The 22363-nt window shown below is 41.0% G+C and overlaps 1 long non-coding RNA gene across 1 annotated transcript; it reads right to left on the reverse strand.

The window, feature by feature from the left end:
- Window positions 1–233: 233 nt before the first annotated feature.
- LOC121395173 lies at window positions 234–17934 on the reverse strand. The gene is made up of 7 exons (XR_005962316.1): window positions 17307–17934; window positions 15193–15304; window positions 12602–12772; window positions 10698–10861; window positions 9820–9940; window positions 1012–1142; window positions 234–412 (listed from the first exon to the last, which is right to left on the reverse strand). It is a non-coding gene; the product is annotated as an uncharacterized LOC121395173 (long non-coding RNA).
- Between the last annotated feature and the right edge of the window lie 4429 nt (window positions 17935–22363).

Raw genomic sequence — 22363 nt, forward strand, 5'->3', positions numbered from 1 at the left:
CTGTGTCTTTACCCTTGCTTGCCTGCTGACTACTCTGACCTCTCCAATCCTGACCTTGCCTGTTTTCCGACTATTCTACGATCTCTAATCCTGATTCCGGCCTGTCTGACTATTCTAACTGCTTGTGCTGGCCCGGCCTGCCTGTTCCTGGTAGCTTCCTATCTTCCAGTATCCTTGTAAACAGTCGTGCCCCATTGCCTGCCAGAACTTATGCCTTGCTCCTCTCGTTAAGTCCAGGTGGCATCTGAGTACGCCGAGGGCTCCTCCCGAGGCCAAAGGCGGTCACTTAACTGGTGAAGTCGAGCCGAGACCAGGGTGCTTGGCATCTGTTCTTGTGTTGGGTGCCGACCGTGACAGCATGTCTTCCAAGATCTTCCTTTACCTGGTATCTAGTATCTTTATCTAGTGTGTTCTATATATTAGGAAGAAATACACATTTAGTAGGCAGCCTTTCAGTACTTGCATTTATAAGCATTCACAAAGTACCTGCACTCCTTCCTTGTTAGTCGAATGTGGGTGCTTGGTCAATCAGCGTATACAATGTTCAAAGTGGACCAGCACACCGAAGTTTTCAATCAAAAGAGTTTTATTTCAACATCACTCATGTGTCCAACGTTTCGGCCCCTAATGTGGGCCGAAACGTTGGACACATGAGTGATGTTGAAATAAAACTCTTTTGATTGAAAACTTCGGTGTGCTGGTCCACTTTGAACATTATATATATATATATATATATATATATATATATATATATATATATATATATATATATATATATATATATATATATATATATAAAGTTCAAGAGGACCCGCACACCTTGGTTAGTGAACCAAAAATTTATTTATTTTTCAAACTTGTGCATCCAACGTTTCGACCCACATTAGGGCCTTTATCAAGGAATGGCAATATTTGCATTGCCAGCAAGTCCAATTCAGAGATCACTGTTCTGATCAAAATGAGTGACATTATTATTATAGTACCTGCTCTCGAGCAGAGACTACTCTTTACCTTTCCTCCTATACAAGATTCTTCCAATGTGAAAGTGTCAGTTCAAGTTGCCTGTCGTTTTCTTTCCCTGATTTGAGTTCTGGAATCCTTTTTGTGCGATTCAGATTTTGTTCTTCTTTCAGCTGAAGCTCCTGTGGGGATAAAGGTGACATACAGAAGTTAAATGAATACAGATATGGGACCTGTTATCCAGATCTGGAGTTTCTGGATAATGGATATTTATACCTTAAGTCTACTAGAAAATCATGTAAACATTAAATAAAACCAATAGGCTGGTTTTGCTTCCAATAAGGATTTATTATATCTTAGTTTGGATCAAGTACACAATACTGTTTTATTATTACAGTTATTAATAGAGACCAAAATGTCTAAAGGTGTCATGCATTCATGCACAGATATTATCATATGAAACTTCATTTTGTACAATATTCGTAGCATGTATGGTGTGAGATGAGGTGACCGACATAGGCAAAAGTCTTGGATATCAGTCGCCTCATAAATCAGCCAAAATGAAAAGGGTTACTGCTGAATCATCAGCATATGTGACGTTTCAACAAACAATCTTTCCTGCGACCAATGGTCTCATGAAGGGTTGTTATTGTAATGTGTATGGCCCCTTAAGTGATAGGGAGATGTGACGTTATCTGATATAATAACTTAATTGCAATAATTTTTGTGCTTTCATTATATGTAAATGCTATTACTTTGCTGGATGTAGGGTTGCCACATTTTCCGGAAAAAAATACCGGACTTCCTATATATTTATCTTCTTTCTCTATTAATAACATTGGGATCAGCCATTATTTTTACCGGCCAGGCCGGTAAAATACCGGCCAGTTGGCAACCCTAGTTGGATGGGGTAGGTCTGGCATTGCACTGTTCATTTTGCACTTTCCAAGAAGCCCCAGAAGTCAGTGATTCTTTATAACATTTCCACTGCTTGCACAAAAGATTTGCACAAATGATGCCAAAGGGAGAACTGCAATACTCCTGATGCTAATCTGTTACTAAGGAAGCGGCAGCGATATCCAGATGGACATGTTACTGCTTGCTCCTACAAATCCAGGTGGTTCCTTGTGTGAATGTTCATATTATCAGGACAAGATATATGCACATATGCAAAAGTCCTTAATGGAGGATACAGGCACAACAGTGCAGGGAAATGGTATTGGAACTGCACACATTTGTTCCTTTGTGATGAGGCCATCTGAAGTCAGTGGAGCTACTCTGCCAACTATCCAGGGAACATGGGCATTAAATAAGGGTGTATGTGACAATGAAGTGTATTTCTTAATTACAGGGGGGGGTGGTACTGCAGCCAGGTGCTACCTTGAGAGACAGGGCCCAACACACATAAATGTGTTATTTATGGGCTGCAAAGGGGGTGTGACCTGCAGAAGAATAAATTGGTAGGAGGTGGAGTTTGACTGGGGTGGATCAGGGGCAATGTGATGCATCCACAGATTTTTTTTTCCCCATTAAGGTCCCCGCTCCATTTGTTGGTAGGGCCCTACACCCAGGGACCCATGTGACCAATGGGTTATAATTAAGGCCCTATGGGGGGAGGGCCCTGAAAACTTAGTAGTATAGGGCCCCTGATTCCTGATAGCCCTGGTCTAACTACTATTATAATTAATGATATAGGAATCATGTTTCCTATATTCCAACCTGAACGAATCAAAACTGGCTATACCAATATATATTCCAATCGGTATCGGTCTTTGTAAACCCACACATAGGCAATGTTGTACCAATAGGTATGAATATGGTCACACATTAGCTTGTGGTTTAACTAGACAATACTTGGCATCACAGCAAACTTAAAGCCTCCTAAACCTTGTGAATAAGACTTTTTATGTCATGCTTAACAGTAAGCAGTGGTAGGGTCTGTTTCAACAATGGGAATGCTACTGGTAATGCTAAAAGTAAGAGGCAGCAACTATACAAAATAAGTTCTCTTATATGGGGTATAATTCCCTTCTCCCCCATTTTGCTCTCAATAGTAATTACAGCATTTTCCGATTTGTAATTTCCTCACAGACTCTTTTCTGCCTTAGTATTATGTTGCTGTTGCTGCAAGTTAAAGTGGCCAAACATGGCAACCATATAGAACTCTGACCAATCAGCCCATGGGTTATACAAAAAGATACCAAACAAACGGGCCCAGACTGGCCATCGGTGGGTTCAGGCAAATGCCTGGTGGGCCGCTTCCTTTAAAATGTAAATTGGGCACTAACCTAAAAATGCAAATGAGGTCCATCTTTAATACGTAAATGAGCCACTAGCTTTAGAAATGTAATTGCAATGTCCGTAACAGACACCCACAGCTAAGACAATTCATGTATTTGTTAGTGCACATGCAGGTGCTATGGGGTGGGGCCAGGAACTCTGCTATCTACCCAATTTCCACACAGTAGGGCTAATCCCACCCCTTACCTATCTAAAATTCAACAAGTTGTGCAGCTTTGCCTGCCCCTCAAAGGAGAATTTAACCCTTTAACAAAAACCTGTACCCCCACCCCACGTACACCCCCCTCCCTCCTTCCCCCAGCCTAATGCCCCATACTTTATACTTACCCCCCAGCGCAGATTCTGGCATCGGAGTTTCATGCAGCCATCTTCCAGGTCTTCGTGTCTTCTTCCGGAGCTTTGGCAATTTTCAGGAGTTTCACGCAAACTCAGCTTGCCGAAGACCCGGAAGATGGCTGCGTGGAACTCCAATGCCAGAATCTGCGCTGAGGGGTAAGTATAAAGTATGGGGCATCTCCCCGGGGGGGGGGGCAGTTAGGCTGGGGGGAGGAGGGAGGGAGGGCAGTCTAAGTGGGGTGGGGGGTACAGGTTTTTTTGTTAAAGAGTTGAATTCTCCTTTAAGGTGGCCATACATGGGCCGATAAAAGCTGCTGACGGACCGAGTATGTATGGGGCCGTCTGTCGATCGGGTACGGGTAAAAATCCTGTCGGATCGCGGACCGCATCTGTTCATTGAAGTGGTCCCGCGACCTGACTCCCCGTACTATTGCATTATGATCTGATCGTTGGGCCCATGATCGGATCAGTCCGATATCGCCCACCTCAATGTGGACATATCGGGGAGAGAGATACGCTCATTTGGCGACATCTCCAAATGAGCGGATCTCTCTGTGTATGGCCACCTTATGCCATACCCAATTGGAAAAGAGCAGACTGTATGTCTTCTGTCCACCAGGATCACAAGATTATGGGGCAAATTCACTAAGCGTCGAAGCGCCGAACGCTAGCGTTACTTCGCTAGCGTTACTTCGCTAGCGTTTGGCATTTTCGTTACTGCGCAAATTCACTAACGAACGCTGGCGTAGATTCGCTAGTGTTACTTCGCACCCTTACGCCTGGCGAAGTTTCGCTACGGTCGTAACTACGCAAATTCACTAACGCGCGCAGTGTACTGAACGCTACCTTTTACGCTAGACTTCCTTCGCCACCTCAGACCAGGCGAAGCGCAATAGAGTAGATAGGGATTGCTTCAAAAAAAGTCAAAATTTTTTCTAAGTCCCGAAAAACGCGTGCGTGTTTTCTACATTATGGGTGATAGGCTGAAAAAGATCGAAATTTTTTTTGGGGCTCCCCTCCTTCCCCCCTACATTTCCTGACTCATGGCAACTTACCTATACAGTGGGCACATGTGTAGGGCAAAATAAAATTTTTATTTCATGTTTTGAAGGTTTTCTAGGCATTTGTAGTGCTGATACGTATTTCTCCATTGAAATTTGAATTTGGCGCCGTATGCAAATTAGCCTTCGCTAGCGTAACTTCGCTTCACTTAGCGAATCAACGCTAGCGCAACTTCGCAAACTTACGCTACCCCTGAGCGCAACTTTGGATTTTAGTGAATTTGCGAAGCGCTGGCGAAACTACGCCTGGCGCAACTACGAATCTTAGTGAACTTGCCCCTATATGTCTAATGGGATTATTTATCAAAATCCAAATTTTTCTGATTTTTTAAAATATAAAAGTCAGACCAAACTATCTTATTTATTAGCTTAATTTCATTAAAGTACGATTTCATCAGATCAAGGACAAACAAGATAAAATCGTGCAAAACCCCGAATCATATGATTTTTTCCAAGTCCTATTAAAATTAAAGTTTTTAGGTTTAAACCCCTGTGTAACACAACATTTTTGCGGGACCCTTTTAGATCATAACAAGTTACAGATATATAAAAACATAATGTCAGCTGTGGCCATACACATAGATATCACCAAATGAGCGGATCTCCCCCCGATATGCCCACATTGAGATGGGTGATATTGGGCTGATCTGATCTTGGGCCCTAGGGCCCAATGATCGGATCATAATGAAAGCAATATGGGTGGGGGCCGCATCAACAAACATGCGGACCGCGATCCAACTGGATTTTTAACCCTGCCCAATCTACATCTGCCCGACTTTCGGACAGATATCGATCGGGGAAGCCCGTCGGAGGAGGCTACACACGGGCCAATAACCTGCTGACTCTGTCTGTCGGCAGCTTTTATCGGCCCGTTTATGGCCAGCTTAGTCCTTCTTTAATATTTTAGATAAGTATCAGTCCCAAATATCACCCTAACTAGCCCCTTTTCTTTGGTCTGCCCTGGGTTAGGTGAAGCCCCAGTGCTTTGGAACATATGCCCTAAACAAAGCAAGACTAAAGACAGACAGTTAAGTAGGAGAGGTCAATTTACATATGGCTTTCTTTCATAACAGAAATGGATGCATCTGCCATAACAAAATGCTAAACATAATTGGAACTACCACCCAGTTTCAGTTTGTTAGAGATATTGCTGCAATGCTCATAGTGGCAGAGAAGGGTCATTTTGTGTATTCTTATGTTTTATTCACAATAAAAAAAAAATGATTTGGGGTTAAAGAGAGTAAAGCAGAATTCATTTTAGAAAGGAAATTCAGTATCACTCCAGTTTAAATTTTTGTGGAATACCCTATAGCTTACCCACTGTGGTTAAAACGCCAACTGAAAAAAAATGCCCTGATTTTAAGTTCCCTCATTTTACTTTGTTGTTTTGTGGTCCCACCTATATATTATACATAAAACATTTCCCTTATTTTATATTTTCCTAAATTTTACACCCCCCCCCTAAAATGGGGGTTCTACTGTATTTATATTGGGTGGGATCTCTTCAGCAACTGCCCTGGCTGTGCTTTAAAACCCAGTGGGTGAGCTTTAGCCTGTAAGCTAATATCAGATGTGCCATTTTCTCCACCTTTGTAAATACTCTTGCAGAGAAAATACCAACTGGATGCCATTTGTGATATTAGCCGCAGGAAGTTTAGGAGAAATACTGGGTTTCCTTATCCACTTTAACACGCACAATATAACGCTGCGTGCATTTACATGTACATTAGCCTCAAGTGAGATCTGTTTTTGGATGATTTGTTACTGCTGAAAGCTTGCACCAATGGGATGTGATATTTGGCATTTGCATTTACATTGCTCTGAGACAGACAGTCCTCAGTCTGTATGCAAAAATAGTGTCTGGTCAATACAATACAAACAGTCTCTGGGCTGGAACTAATTAACATGTGTATAGTTTATCTTGCTTGATTAGCGGCACCACCCAAAATAAATAGCCACAGTTGTGAGAAGTTAAGCAACAGTTCAAAAGGCACAGAGACAAAGGGGACTAGAGCACAACAATGGAGAAGAAGATGCGCTGTATCATTAGGGACTAGAGAGACTGTATGGGATTTTTGTTTAATGCCAGTGGGTGTTTTGCTCGCACTGTATGTATAAGAAACACAAATTAAAAGTACATTTTCAAGCTGCTTAGTAGCTTCCAAAACTTGAGAATGCAAGTGGCCATTTTCTTTGGTTAGGCGACTACAGTCTTCTGCCATTTTGGTTTGCAAACAGTCCCGGACTGGCAATCTGTGGGTTCTGGCAAATGCCAGAGGGGCTGCTGTATGGTTCCATAGAAAATTACCATAGAGTGGGCTGGTTGGGGGCTGTTTGGGCTGGTTGGGGGCTGTTTGGGCTGGTAGGGGGCTGTTTGGGCTGGTAGGGGGCTGTTTGGGCTGGTAGGGGGCTGTTTGGGCCTATTTTGATTCCCAGTCCAGGCCTGTTTGCAAATATTTATCATGGTATTTTAAGGTGGCCATAGACATAGAGATCTGCTCATTTGGCAAAGTCACCAAATGAGCGGATCTCTCCCTGATGTGCCCACAGGGCCCAACGATCGGATCATAATGGATCCCATACGGGTGGTCGGATCACAGGACCGCATACACGCCTAGACGTGGCCGCGATCCGACGGGATTTTTTAACCTGCCCGATCGAGATCTGCCAGATATCGATCAGAGATGGCCTCACACATGGGTCAATAAACTGCCGACTCGGTCTGTCGCCAGCTTTTAGCAGCCTGGGCCTTTAGTCTTTCTGCTTCTTTGATGGTATTAACATGCAGAGAATTACATTTTTCAGAACATTTGTAGGATTTAGCCAGGTCTGATTTAAAGTGATACCGACACAAAAAAACAAATTTTCAAATTATTAATGTACATCAAAAGTTGCCTATTGGGCATCGGATAGTTCTGCTTTTGTAAGTAATTGTTACTTGGAGTTCCTAAACTTGATTGTTTTGCCAACCTGACTGTCCCTTCTGAGCCTGTCAGTTAGAATTTCTAATGCTAAAGGTGGCCATACATGGGCAGATAAAGCTGCCGATATCTGTTGTTTAGACCAATTTGACAGTTTATCTGCCCGTGTATGGGGGCTTCCGACGGGTCTTCCCGATTGATATCTGGCCACGGTATCGATCGGGAAGGTTTGATTTTTACTCGACCGACCCGTCGGATCCCCTTGGCGTATCGTAATCCAATAGACCGCACGGCCGAACATTTCAGATTACCTCCGATATAGCCATGCGGTTGGTGGCATATCGGGGAAATATCCGCTCATTTGGCGACATCTTTGAGTCTATGGCCAGCTTAACAGACTCCTGCTGCACAAATATGGCAGCCCCCTCACAGAGGAACATGTGGGATCAGATTAATCAGATAATCAGGAATCATATAATCAAAAAGCACCAGGCAAATACTTTATGTCCAAATTATATAGCATACAAAGGCAATATTCTGATAGATATTAAAAAGGTTTTCATTTCTGGTGTCAGTATCTCTTTAAAGGAAAACTATACCCCCAAAATGAACACTTAAGCAACAGATAGTTCATATCATATTAAGTGGCATATTAAAGAATCTTACCAAACTGGAATATATATTTAAGTAAATATTGCCCTTTTACATCTCTTGCCTTGAGCCACCATTTCGTGATGGTCTGTGTGCTGCCTCAGAGATCACCTGACCAGAAATACTACAACTCTAACTGTAACAGGAAGAAGTGTGGAAGCAAAAGACACAACTCTGTCTTTTAATTGGCTCATGTGACCTAACATGTATGGTTTGTTGGTATGTTTGGGAGTACAGTGAATCCTACGATCCCAGGGGGCGGCCCTTATTTTTTAAAATGGCAATTTTCTATTTATGATTACCCAATGGCACATACTACTAGAAAAGTATATTATTATGAAAATGGTTTATTTACATGAAGCAGGATTTTACATATGAGCTGTTTTATGCAATATCTTTTTATAGAGACCTACATTGTTTGGGGGGTATAGTTTTCCTTTAAGGCTTGTTCCTCAAAGGATAGTATGCTCCATTTAGAGATATGCTTTTCCATTTTAAATAATTTATACATATTTAATAAATCATTCTAAATACCTGCAGCTATACATATAAATGGTATCTGCTGTTCACAATTGGGCTAATGAATTCTTTACAGGGCTGAGCTAGGCAGTTCCACCTAGTGGTTCAGACTGGACTGTGCAGATCTATAGATGGCAGAGAACACATCAGTTACTACTCTCTGTAAAAATGCAAATAAGCTATAAAAATGATTTCTCTATTCAGTCAAGCTAGTGCATTTAATTATAATTATCTGCCATAAACCAAGAGGGAATACTGACACGTTTTACAATACGGTGTTAATATAATAAAACGGACTTAAGTTTCTAGGGTGAAACTTTTTTTCTTTAAAATAGGATTTTTGAGTGGATAACCCAAGACACATTCTTACCAGACTCAGTTATGGCATGCTAGATGTCAAGTTGCTGCTTGCTCTTATAGGGAAGTGTTGTCAGCAATCTGACTTTCTATTCACTTGTGAGTTGGTAGTGGAATTTCATGTGGCTGTACTGCTGGAAATGCTATGTTTTGAATTACAAGGTGCCTTGGGACCTGAGCACGGCATTGATTTTTTTCATTCTGTGGTCGGTATTCCTTGAAGAACCACTACCTGATGTCCTTTACAGCACTACCAGTGCAGATATTTTATTACTGATTAGAAGTCTTAGAAATTACATAGATCCAATCAGGAATGCAGAATTACTTTTAATGCACATTAGCATTTCAAACACAATCCACCTTGATCAAAACTCCTTCCTATAGTCTGATTTGTATGGGATCTAAATACATATGTGTTCATCAGCAGGTGTGTGAAACAGGAAAATGCAAATATGAGCTCACCAGCAAGAGCAAATAGATGCAATACAATCTAGCAGGATTGCATTTGTGTCCAAACAACCAACATGCATGAGGCCTTACATAGTGATCTCTGTATAATTATCTGTTGTAACCCAAAATGAGGGACCCCACCCACTGGTTTTGCATAACCTCTATTAATCATAATTGCAGCACTGGGTCTGAATGTGCACAAAACCAGCTAATACATACAGCTAATACATACCGCAACTCAACTAATTTTGTTTTGTACAGACCTGCTGTGGTGAGATATTTTTCTTCCAGCTGGTGTAGAACACACTGCATCCTAAGGCATTTTAACCTCTTTTCTGCAAGTATATCCTCTACATGTTCATGTTGCTTGATTTGTTCCTGAAGCTAAAAAGCAGTGAAAGAGCAAATATTGACTATGATTTGGCATTAAGGGTCAGGGCACACAGGCAGATTTGGGGAGATTAATCTCCTCTTCTTCGGGGTGACTAATCTCCCCGAACTGCCTCACGAGGAAACTTCGGGCGACTTCTGAAAACGAATAGCACCACAGGCTATTTACATTTTAGGAATGCAAGGGAGGCAGTTCGGGAAGATTAGTTGCCCCGAAGAAGAGATTTGTCACTAGGCGACTAATCTCCCTGAATCTGCCTGTGTGCCCTGACCCGTAGGTATCATTTATTACTTTATATTATGCTTTCATTTGTTGTTCTACCATAAAAAGTTATAAATGACCTACAGCCCTGAGGATACAAACCGCCACGAAAATTCACAGCGTCAAAAAAAATGGACGCCGGCATCCCTTTTTTTGGATGTGGGCGCATTTTCGCCAGCGGAAAAAAAACGGACGACGGCGTCAAAAACGAGACGCCGGAGCTGTTCGAGATTTTTTCCCCCCAAATTAGCCCATCACTAAACAAGAATACTATTTCCAAAAGAAATACACTATTTTGGAAGCTTTTTACAAAAGACCTGCTTGCAGTTTCAGTGTTGTCTCAATGGTTGGCAAAAAATAAATAAAACAAAAATAACAGCTTCACCCACTGCACCAGGAAAAAATATGAGTCTTTACAGAAGCTATAAGGGCTGTGCAATTTTTTACATGCTACTATTTAATCAACAATGGATTGCAAAGCGTTTTTACTTTTCAGCCACTTTGTCCTATGTGGGAGTGCTGCATTCCTGTAGGCGACAAAGCACCCTGTGTGTTGTTGCCCTAAAGCTGTCCAGAGATGGGCTGATACATGAGCAATCACTCAGCCAAGGGAAAATCATTCTTGTTCAGAAATAGCTGGAGAGGTTGAATTGCTGCATAAACACATAAAAATAAATGTAACTGTATTTTTGTTTACATAAAGATACTGTACATGATTAAATACACAAACTGAATGAGCTTATGGCAGAAGGGGGGGGTCTTTTTTCTTTAAGCTCCTAAAAAATTATTCTTCAAAATATTAATCTACATTAAAAGTTACCTATAGCTCACGTTGATCGTTTTTCACCGATAGGTCTGCTTTTGTAAGTAATTGTTACTTGAAGTTTATAAACCTGACTGTTTTGCCAACCTGACTGTCCCGTCTCAGCCTGTCAGTTAGAATTTCTAATGCTAATAGACTACTGAAGCTCAAATATGGCAGCCCCCTCATAGAGGAACACGGGGGATCAGATGGGTAATGTAAAACAATCTGCAAATACTTTTATGGCAAAATTATAGATAGCATGCAAAGACAGTTTTGTGATAGATGTAAAAAAAGAGTTTAATTTCTGGTGTCAGTATAAGTTTAACTGATTTCTGTATGCCCTGTTGGTCTGCTGAAACCCCCCCACACACACACACACAGTTCATTAAAAGTGTGAAAGTGTTCCATTTTCTCATCTCGATCTATGACTCGTTTTTAACCCCCTCCAAATTCAATTGGAAGAGCCAAATTACCCATACTGAGACTGTGTAGATATATGTTCTATATATGTAAAAAAAAATGTGTCTTGAACTGGTGCAGAAACCTTGAGGGTCTATACTGGAAAGGTGGACTGGACACATTTAAATTAGTCAGAATTGTTTTAAAGCGTCATTAGTCCATGTAGAGCCCAAATCTACTGATGGGCGAATCTCCAAAGTTTCAGCGAAAAATTTGCAAAATGGCGAACATTTTTTCAAAAGGCGAAAAATTCACACAACGCATTGAAATCATAGGCCATCAAAATTATTTTGATGCGCAACAATTTTTACAAATGCATTAAAGTCGATGGGTTTGTGTGCACTGCAAATTTTTGCCGCAAAGTCCATGCCTGGTGAATAAATTCACCCATCAATACACAAAGCTTTCACACTGTTATTGGCATTCTAAGTCACATCAAGTTCATTACTAATATATAGTGGTACTTACCATCCTCTCCAGTCTCTCTAAGGACGGAAGGGGCATAACAAGTTACCCAAGGGGCCTGCTCACAATACTAGCTACTAGCACATAAAAACAAAGTCATGTATGTGGCAAGGTGTAAATACATTCCATGGGCTTTGACCTCTGTACGGATGGGTTCCAAAGGATAATTTTAATTTTTCAGATGGGATCTTCCCTCCAAATCCTATTTCTTCCTTGACTGCATATCCTCACTTCATCAGGCACTTTATAAATAGATGTATATAGAAAGTCTGCAGCCAATAAACAACTTGCTTTGATGATCCTAGTACAGGTTAGTTGTCAATACAGGGATAAACATAGCCTGCAAGGACCCAAAAGCATTGCATTCCAGATCAGTATCTATGATCATCTGAACATAGCTGTGGATGCTCAACATGGTTGATGGCTCTGTATGGGTCCCCCATGTGCTCTGATTTTTGGTCCCTATTTGGCAAACTTTCAAAATTTATACATAAAAGGAACAAATAAACAGGTACAAATGATCACCTTAAGGCTGAGAACGTTTATCATCAAACCCTTACTTACTTATTAATTTTTCTGATACTGCATTTACTTATTGAGCTTCTTGTTTACTATCCAAAGAATAAAAACTGTCACTCCCTATTTAGAAGTTGAAAATAATAACCATGGCCTGCAGGTGAGATGGGCCTCCTTTCTTTCTCCTTTACACTGTTGCTAGTCCTTTGCAGTTCAAGTACAATTTTCTGTAGCTCCTCCTCCTTGTGTGCAATATCTTAAGTTGAAACCTCTGCAAGCTTCTTTAGCTGGGTGACCGTCTTTTCCCGAAGGTTAGCCGCTGGTAAAAAAAAAAAAAAAAAAAAAAAAAAAAAAAAAATAGCATGTTAAAACTATAGCTACGCTTATTTATTATTACATTTTCCGAAAATTTGCTTTGCAGGAAAAAAAAAATCTGATTTTCACAATTTCTCACTTGAAAACTCTGATTTTTTTCACGAAAACTTCGGGGTATTGCACGAAACCCAGCACACATCAAAAAATCATTGTGACTTCTCCCACTGACTTATATGCACAGGTGTGAGATGCCGGAGTTTCTAATTCGGACTTTTCCATCCTCGGGGTTTAATAAATTCCAAAAAATTTGTGATTTTTTTTAAAAGTCTGATTTTATAAAAAAGAATTACACATTTGTGATTTTTGCATTTAGAGTTATTAAATAACCCCCTTAGTGTCTACAGAATATGGTCATCATAAGACATCATTCTGATGCTTGCCAAAACACAAGTACAATGTTTTTTATGTTTGGCTGCAATTGCAACTGATGCAACTCCCTCTCACAGCTGCAATTACACTGGACTTGTGGGTAAAAAAGTAAATTCTGGGTTAAAAATGTGAAAATTTGTATCCGAAATTGCACTTAGCACAGTGTACTTAAGTAAGCAAATGACACACTGTGTTTTAGGGCTTCTTTGTTTAGCTTGCTCGATCACAAACGGATAACAATCCATTACACAAATGACACTGGGTTGTGCCATAGTTCTTTCATGTATGACTCTAGGACATTGTTTCTTTTTTGTTTTCTGGTAACAGAGGAAATACTTCCATAAAATAATATCTGGATAAATATTATGTGGGTAAAATGTTACTATGGTAGAAAGAGGGTAGATTTTATTTTGCCAACAGCCAATGCAGTGACTAGAAGTCATGGGCTCAGGTGCTAAAGCTCAGATTTCTCTCCAAGCAGTGAGTCACTAATAGTGTCTTAACCCACCCATATCCCTCACCCTATGAATGTGAGATTGTATGCAGGCTCATTCACAAAACATCTTTCTTCTCCTTTGGTGAAAGGCCTTATTGTTTGTTACTGTTAGACCCCCTTGGCTCCTGGGTGTTTTGTCAGAGCCCCTTGTGCTGTGTACAAGAATACACATGAACAGGGCAGCCATCAGGGGGTGTCCATTACTTCCCCTTATTGGTCACTGAGTTTAAGTCCCGGTTGAGCTTCTCAGGGATTGGATAGCTGAGGTTTGAACTTCTCCTCCAGCTCATCCAATCACCATGCAGCTTTACCAGGACTTGAAATTCTGTGACCAATAATGGAAGAAAATGCTGTCACTGGAAGAAGATGCAGCCACCTGTGCTCCCCTCCTCCGTTCTGTAGTTGGCAGCTCACTGACAGCAGGTGGGCCACACTAATGAAGTAAGTGTAACATGGCAGGGCCCCCCTAAAGGTAACCCTTTGTGGTCCCTGTTGTGTGGTGGGGCCCTGGGCACCAAATTTTTTTAAACTTCTGGGGGTGCAAGTTTTTTTACATTTACGTTTAAGGGGGGCCCTGGCGACCAATTTTCTTATAACGTGTAGGGGGGGCCTGGCCACCATTTTTTTCCCCATGTGGGGTCCTAGCCACAAATATTTTTTAATGGGGGGCCGTGACCACAAATGTTTTTTTTAATGGGGGGGCACTGACCACCAATATTTTTAAATTTTTTATTAACATGTGGGAACCATAGCCACCAATGTTTTTTTTTTTTATTGTGTGGTGGTCCTGTAGGTGGGGCTTGTGGTGGGCGCAGCCTAGGAATTTTTTTTGTATGGGGCCCTGTGATTTCTGATGGTGGCCCTGCACATGAATTACACAAAGTTTTAGAGCTTTAGCACACAGGCAAATTCGGGGAGATTTCGTCGCCTGACGACTAATCGCCTCTTCTTCGGGGTGACAATCTCCCCGAACTGCCTTCCCCCTGCCTTCCGCCTCCTAAAATGAAAAATCGCTGGCAGCAATGCACTTGCGGCGCTACGATTTCCGAAGTTGTGATTGGCATGGCAGATGGTGCAATTCTCTTGTCTATGAAAAATATGTGACACCTGCCAACAGATGATGCTGCAAGTAGAAAAACAATACATTTAAATTCTTTAAATTCAATCACTTGTAATTCAAGTTCTATAATGTATCTGCTTGGCTAAAAAATGTATTGTATACATGATTTCACTCGCAGGCCATTTTTTCTGATAACTGCTATTTCTGAAATAATCATCTCAGCTTGAACAATACAATAAAAAAATGCATCAATACAAACAGACTCAATTAAAACGAAAATTCTGTTTCAAAACATAACAAAAAAGGTCTTGAGGATTTCCCACTTGCACAACACACCCACTAAATCTTACAGATAGAGTTTCTCTGCCAGGTGTCTGTGTATTGTGTGTATTGAGCCATTGGCAACAAGAGGCAAAGTAGCAGGATCTAATCTGATTACCTGAAAGACTTTACAAGGTATTGTGAAGAGACTCCTCCCTTTTCAAAGAATTTATTCTTTCTTCTTTGTTGCGTAGCTCCTTCTCCATATTGTTTATCTGAGACTGCACCTCCTAAAACAGATGATGAAGAAGAGAAGAAATATGTATCTGTTTAGTTGAATGGAAAGTAAATGTATGGGCGGCACAACTCCTGCCATTGCCAAAAAAACAAGTATTGTAGGAGATCATCAACTAACAGCAGGATTTGTGAGAAGATAAGGAGGTGTTTTTGCCAAGAGAAGAATGACATTTATATACAAAAGTCTTAAAAAAATATATTCACAGCAGCAAGGAAAAACTTTTAAAAATAGTAAAATGCTATTTCTAGTAATATTTTGATTTGATATATAAAAATGTAATTAAAAACACTCTGTGCAAATAATAAACAAACCAGGGGACTAACATTCATAAAAAAGGTAAACAGCCCTGGAGACAGAGACCCAGAACCTGTTGGTAACTAACTGCAATAGCTCCCACCTTCTATAACCTGGAGTTTGTTTAAAGGGATACTGTCATGGGAAAACATTTTTTTTTTCAAAATGAATCAGTTAATAGAGCTGCGCCAGCAGAATTATGCACTGAAATCCATTTCTCAAAAAAACAAACAGATAACAGCTCCCTAACACAATATAACAGCTGCCTGGTAGATCTAAGAACAGCACTCAATAGTAAAAACCCATGTCCCACTGAGACACATTCAGTTACATTGAGAAGGAAAAACAGCAGCCTGCCAGAAAGCATTTCTCTCCTAAAGTGCAGGCACAAGTCACATGACATGGGGCAGCTGGGAAATTGACAAAATGTCTAGCCCCATGTCAGATTTCAAAATTGAATATAAAAAAATCTGTTTACTCTTTTGAGAAATGTATTTCAGTGCAGAATTCTGCTGGAGCAGCACTATTTACTGATTCATTTTGAAAAAAACAATTTTTTCCATGACAGTATCCCTTTAAGTATCTCAGCAAGGGAAGGTGACGTCCAGGTGCCATCAAGAAATTCCAGGGAAGTCAAGTAATGGGACAGCAATTATCGCATGGAAGCTGTTGGAGACGTCTTGGCAGCTAAAATATCATTTAATTTCACTTACAAAGTACACAACCAATTGCCTAATTACATGCTGTTCAGTATTTTCGATGTAGAAGGTGATTATCCATTATCCATGTACTATATATTTGTATTCTGGACTATATTAAAATAATTGTGTCTTCTAAAGGCATCAGTATAATGCAAGGGAAGTTTGGAGGAAGAAACATGTCTTTAAGGGGTAATATCTTGCCAACAAATAAATTTAAATTGCATTCATGCGAATTAATCCTGTGACTTGGATGTGGCAGGAGCTGAAACTTCTCCTTTGTTCCTCTGAATTAAATATCTAGTAGAATTAATTCAAAGGCAACTCGACATTTAGATTTATTCTTCGAAATGTTTCACCACTCATCCAAGTGGCTTCTTCAGTTCAACCACTCAGAAGCCACTTGGTTGGAAGGGTTTTCAAGAAAAACTCGGGAGGGGTTAATTATGAAAATCTGAGTTTTTCTGATTATTTTAATTAAAAAAAGTCTGACCAACCGAGAATATGGCAATAAAATGGTTAAATACACATTAAATGACAGTATCACTGCCCATATCTAATCAACAATTAGGAGGTTATTAACTAAAATCCAAATATATCTCATTATTTTATTAAAACTACTTTGGCCAAACGCCCATTCAATAAATTAACTTGAAAAAATCTGGTGCGTACAATTTTTTCGGATTACTGCCTAAAAACCACTAATTATTCAGATTATCGCCTAATATCAACAATCAGCAGGATTTAGATTGAGTATTTTTTTTATTTCGATTTTTATCAGTTTCGGAGTTTAATAAATCTGAAAAAATGGTGGTTTCCTCTTTAAAACTCCAACCAAATTTGGACTTAAGTAAATAACCCCCTTAAGGTCAACTTCACCCCAATGACTGTATATTATTTGTAAATGATGTTCCCTGGCCTTAGGAAAAAATTAGGAGAATAAGACTACCCATCTATTTAAGGGGCAGCGAATGCGCAGTGTCGATGCGCAGTTATACTTACGTCAACCTGGAAGAAGGTTTGGAGTCTGCATGCTCCGAGATTCTTTCTATTCCTGTTATCCGCCTTGGCATCTCAGCATCGGTGGGACGGATCCTTGGTTTGACCCAGCGTGTTCCTGTCTTGGGCTCTGCTCTTTCCTCACAGGCCCTGCGGGTTGCAGACAGAAGTTCCGGTTGTGGGTATAGACGCGGGTCTGCGGTCCTGCGGGTTTGCAGGTCGCGGGTCGGGCCGCAGGTCTTCTCAAAAGCGATATTTACTTCTTTTGACTGGTCTGTCTACTTCTGATGAGGTCACTTCCGGTTTACAATGACAGCACTTCCTGATTCTTGATGATCAGCGGGGCGCGGGTCTGGGTTGCGGATAAGGTACTTGCGGGTCAGGTTGCGGGTCCAAGCGGGTAAGAATGCGAGTTGCAGGTCCGGATCCCAAAAAATGGACCTGCACAGGACTCTTCTGTGAGTGACCAATTTCAGGACCAATATGCATTTGTTTTTTGCCTGAAAAGATTGCCATTCCTAAAGCAAGGATAGAACTGGTGGATTCACTCCTAAAGGCAGGGGCACATGGGCAGATTTGGGGAGATTTAGTCGCCTGGCGACTTATCGCCTCTTCTTCGGGGCGACAATCTCTCCGAACGGCCCTTCCCCCTGCTATAATGAGAAAACGCCAGTGCAACGGCACTCGTGGTGCTTCGATTTCCGAAGTTGCCTCACGAGGAAACTTCAGAAATCGAAGCGCCGCGAGTGCATTGCCGCAGATGATTGTCGCCCCGAAGAAGAGGCGATTAGTCGCCAGGCGACTAAAGGTGGCCATAGACACAAAGATCCGCTCGTTTGGCGACATCACCCCGATATGCCATTAACGAGCATGGCTATATCGGGGGTAATCTGATTCTTTGGCCGTATGGCCGAACGATCCGATTACAATGTGCAATGGGCTCCGATCTCCGCTACAGCTTACTTTCCTGGAAGTTCAGGCCACTCTTCTGTCAGAATGTGAATCAGCTTCTCCTGGGATCCGTAGGAAATCCTTTGTTACCAGTACCTGAAGACCAGAGACTCTATTAATTCTCAGGTATATATTGTGTTCTTGCTGCTTCCGTACAGGGTTCACCACATTGTACATTAAATTCCTAATAAAATAAGACAATTTGCGCCCTCGATTGCCTGTTGTCTACTGTGGTGTAATGGCAGCAGATTGTGACTGGCCAACTCACTTGGCATGGGGCAAGTACAAGTATGGAACTTGTTACCAACAATGCTTGGGACCTGGGGTTTTCCACATAACAGATCTTTCCGTATTTTGGATCTTAATAGGGAATAATTTTTTACATTTTGGATTATTTGATTATAATGGAGTCTATGGGAGATGGCCTTTCCTTAATTTGGAGCTTTCTGGATAATGGGTTTCCCATACTTGTTCTATGGTTGAGATTAGGAGGTCTCAGAAAAGTTGTTTATTTCTTTTTATTTTATTTTATTTATTTTTTGTGTTTTTCTTTCCTGACATCCCCCATCCCTCTCTAAGGGTCAGGTGACGAGGCATTTTCTACCTTGCCATATCTGGAAGAAAAAAGAAGAAAGAGCAGGTCCACTTCATTTCTGCAACAAAATCAAAAAGTATTGGATGGCACGGCTTTAGTCACCAGTGCACAGATGGGGCAAATTTTGTTGCAAAAATGCCCTGTGTGTGTAATAACAGGCTGATGCCATACCTGTCAGTGCACAAAGATTTTGGTGTAGAACGAAGCAAATCTGTTTTTTTCCCCAGCACAGAAACACTGGCAGAGGAAATGCCTTATGTGATATGGCCCTTATAAATTGGGGAGAAGATAGCAAACACTTTTCACACATTTAAATTTTAATCCCCCTATTCGAATGTAAATTTAAATATGAGATTTATCACACCTCGACCATGGAAAGAGTCCTGATTCGAATATTCACCACCTAAAACCTGCCGAGTTCATGTACAAGTCAATGGCAGAGGCCCGTTGAGACATTTGGAGATGTTAATAGCCTTCCTGATATTCAAGACATTCAAATTTTTACTTAAATAACCTTCCAGTCGAATTGTGAGTATATTCGAGTTAATTTTTTTTTTACATGAAATTGAAATTCAACCTTTGATAAATGGGCCTCCCTGAGTAATGGCACAGATGTAATTTTCATGCAATTTTTATAGAATAGAATAGGTCATTGACCAGAAGAAGATGAAATGATCCCCTCCTTTTTTTTATCATAAGTTAAGATTATTTAAAAAATGTGCATATGTCACCAACAGAGTGGTGACTTTGCTAAGCTTGTATAGTGGAAAGGGTTCCCTGAAGTTGTCAAGAAAAAAGGGTTCAAGTTCTTATAAAGGAACAATTCAGTGTAAAAATAACAACTGGGTAAACAGATGTGTAAAAGTAAAAATGGTTCTAATATAGTTAGTTAATCTATAAAGGCTGGAGTGACTGGATGTGTAACATATAAGCGCTGTGCAATATGTTGGCGCTCTAAAAATACATTTTAATAATAGCCTGAAATCAACTTCCTGCTCTACATCACTCTTACTTTGTTAGCAATTTTAAGGGGGCTACATGGGACATAACTGCTCAGTTAGTTTGCTTTGGATCTATATTATAGCCTTTAAATGAAGAACATTTTGAACAACATATTTTGAAAACATTATTAGCACACATTAGAACATAAATTCCCTCTTGGGAAGTTTTTCTCCTGCAAATTTCCAGCAGGAAGTGTTTTTACCTTTGTGTTTGGCCAGTTGTAGCTGTAAAGCAGGGCCGGAATTAGGGATAGGCAGAAGAGGCACGTGTCTAGGGTGCAAAGATAGAGGGGTGCCAGGCACCTCTTCTCACGCCTTCCCCTAGTTCAGACCCTTCTGTCCAGAACTGTGGCAATTCATGCGGGTGTACACTCTTCGGAGCATGCGCACTCCCGCATCTTCATCGCTTATGATGTTTCGACATAGTCGGCCGACTTGGCCCGGCATTGCTGTAAAGTCTGTTGATCCAATCCTATACAAATTAAAAACCATGAGAATAAATGTGAATATAGTAGAACCCAGATTTTACATTTCCCAGGGGACTGCGTCAAAACAGCGTAAATTCCATTAAAACCGCGAAAGAAAAAAAGCAGCTTGCCTAAATGGGGCTGTGACAAATGACGGCAATTCGGCAAGTAAAATCGTGGTGCTACTGTAGTAAACCTCCATTGATCGGTCTGGCCATTCATTGGGGGTATAAATATAAATAAATAAAGCCTGTGTAACTTTTTGGCTAAAGAAACAGAAGCATTCCTGCTGCAGTATGTTTATTAGTAAGTATATAGAAAAGACGTCTCTAGTTCCAGGAGATAGACTTGTTTCTGATGATTCTTTATATATTCTGCTTCAATGAAAGGGAACAGATTCATGTTTCTAAAAAAGAGACAGGAAACAAACTGCATAATGAGTACTAAGCAAGTGCCATTTATTTTACCCCTTGTTGCTAATGACTTTAGCTATTTTATAATATGTTCATGTGGCGCTAGATATTTTCAGAAAGCGATAGAAAGATATTCTTGTCAGGCCAAGTAACTACTAGTCACACAACTGGCTGCACTGGGACTCAGGGGTGATCATTTCTAAGTACTTCTTGTGCTGCAGTCTCCAGTAATAACCAGAGAAAGCATGAGCCGGGCAGAGATGTATTGCAGCTGAAATATACTAAGAAATATGCTAGTAAAACTAGTGTAACCCCATCTAGGTTAGGCCTTGTCTGGCTAGGAAATGGGCAGAGCACCGGTTACATTTGACCCTCTCTCCACAGGATGGGCCTTTGCTACTTGAAAGGGTGAAGGAATGCTGTTGTGCAACTACACCTCACTCATGCTGCGTAACTAAATAACAGAATTGGACGCCAGAAGATTCTTCATCAAAACAAACAGCAACAGACTTTATTCTCTTAAAGGAGAATTCAACGCATTAGCAAAAAAATCCCTACCCCCCACCCCACGTAGACCCCCCTCCCTCCAGCCTAACTGCCGCCCTGGGGAAATGCCCCTAACTTTTTACTTACCCCTCGGCGCAAATTCAGGCATCGGAGTTCCACTCAGCCATCTTCTGGGTCTTCGGGAAGCTGAGACTGAGAACGGCGAAGCAGCACATGCACAGTAGAAGTAAAGCACCGAAGACACGAAGACCCGGAAAAAGATGGCTATGGTGAACTCCGATGCTTGAATCTGTGCTGAGGGGTAAGTAAAAAGTTAGGGGCATTTCCCCCGGGGGGAGGGGCAGTTAGGGTGGGGGATACAGGTTTCTTTGCTAAAGGGTTGAATTCTCCTTAGAAGCACTAATCAGGGCTTTAATACTCACAATCCTCTGAGGTTTATCACTTACATGTCAGGTAACAGTATTTCACAGTATTTCAGAGCCAGCACCTTGTGACACCCCTGTGGAAATAGCGTATCCGATTTATAAATGCACCCTCAGGATCTTTGGACAGAGACTTGGATCCCCACACGTTGTATCAGGGAAATCACTAAACCTAAATCCCGATTGGTCTGTGATTTCTACACTACAGGCCAGTCTTGACCTCCTCTTTCCCAGCATCCCTCACACAGTCACATGGCATCAGCCTTGCCATTTTCGGATTAGCTAACACCGCCATCTGCAGGCTAGAGGTGACCTTTTCATTGTCCTTATTTATCTGCCTATTACAATACATTTACTTAAAGGGCACCTATCACAGCCAAAATCAAACACATATTAATAATCTGACCAGTACAAGCTAAACCTGTTTAATCAAACTACATATATAGTTTTTTGAAAAAACTGCAGGTTTTAAAAAAATCCCTTACTTTGTCAAATGGGTTCTTTCACTGAGGGAGGCCATATTGAGACTCTAACAGAGACTCTAATATGCAAATTTCAGGAGCATGCTCAGATTGTAACACTGCTTTGAGTATTCTACCCAGAATGCCTTGTTTTAGTAAACTCCTCCACTAGAACTATCCACTAGAAGTGCTGCCACCTGCTAACTTCCAGCAGGTGGCAGCACTACTGTACAGCAGCTAACA

The sequence above is a fragment of the Xenopus laevis genome, chromosome 6S, assembly GCF_017654675.1.
Source record: "Xenopus laevis strain J_2021 chromosome 6S, Xenopus_laevis_v10.1, whole genome shotgun sequence".
NCBI classification, from domain to species: domain Eukaryota; kingdom Metazoa; phylum Chordata; class Amphibia; order Anura; family Pipidae; genus Xenopus; species Xenopus laevis.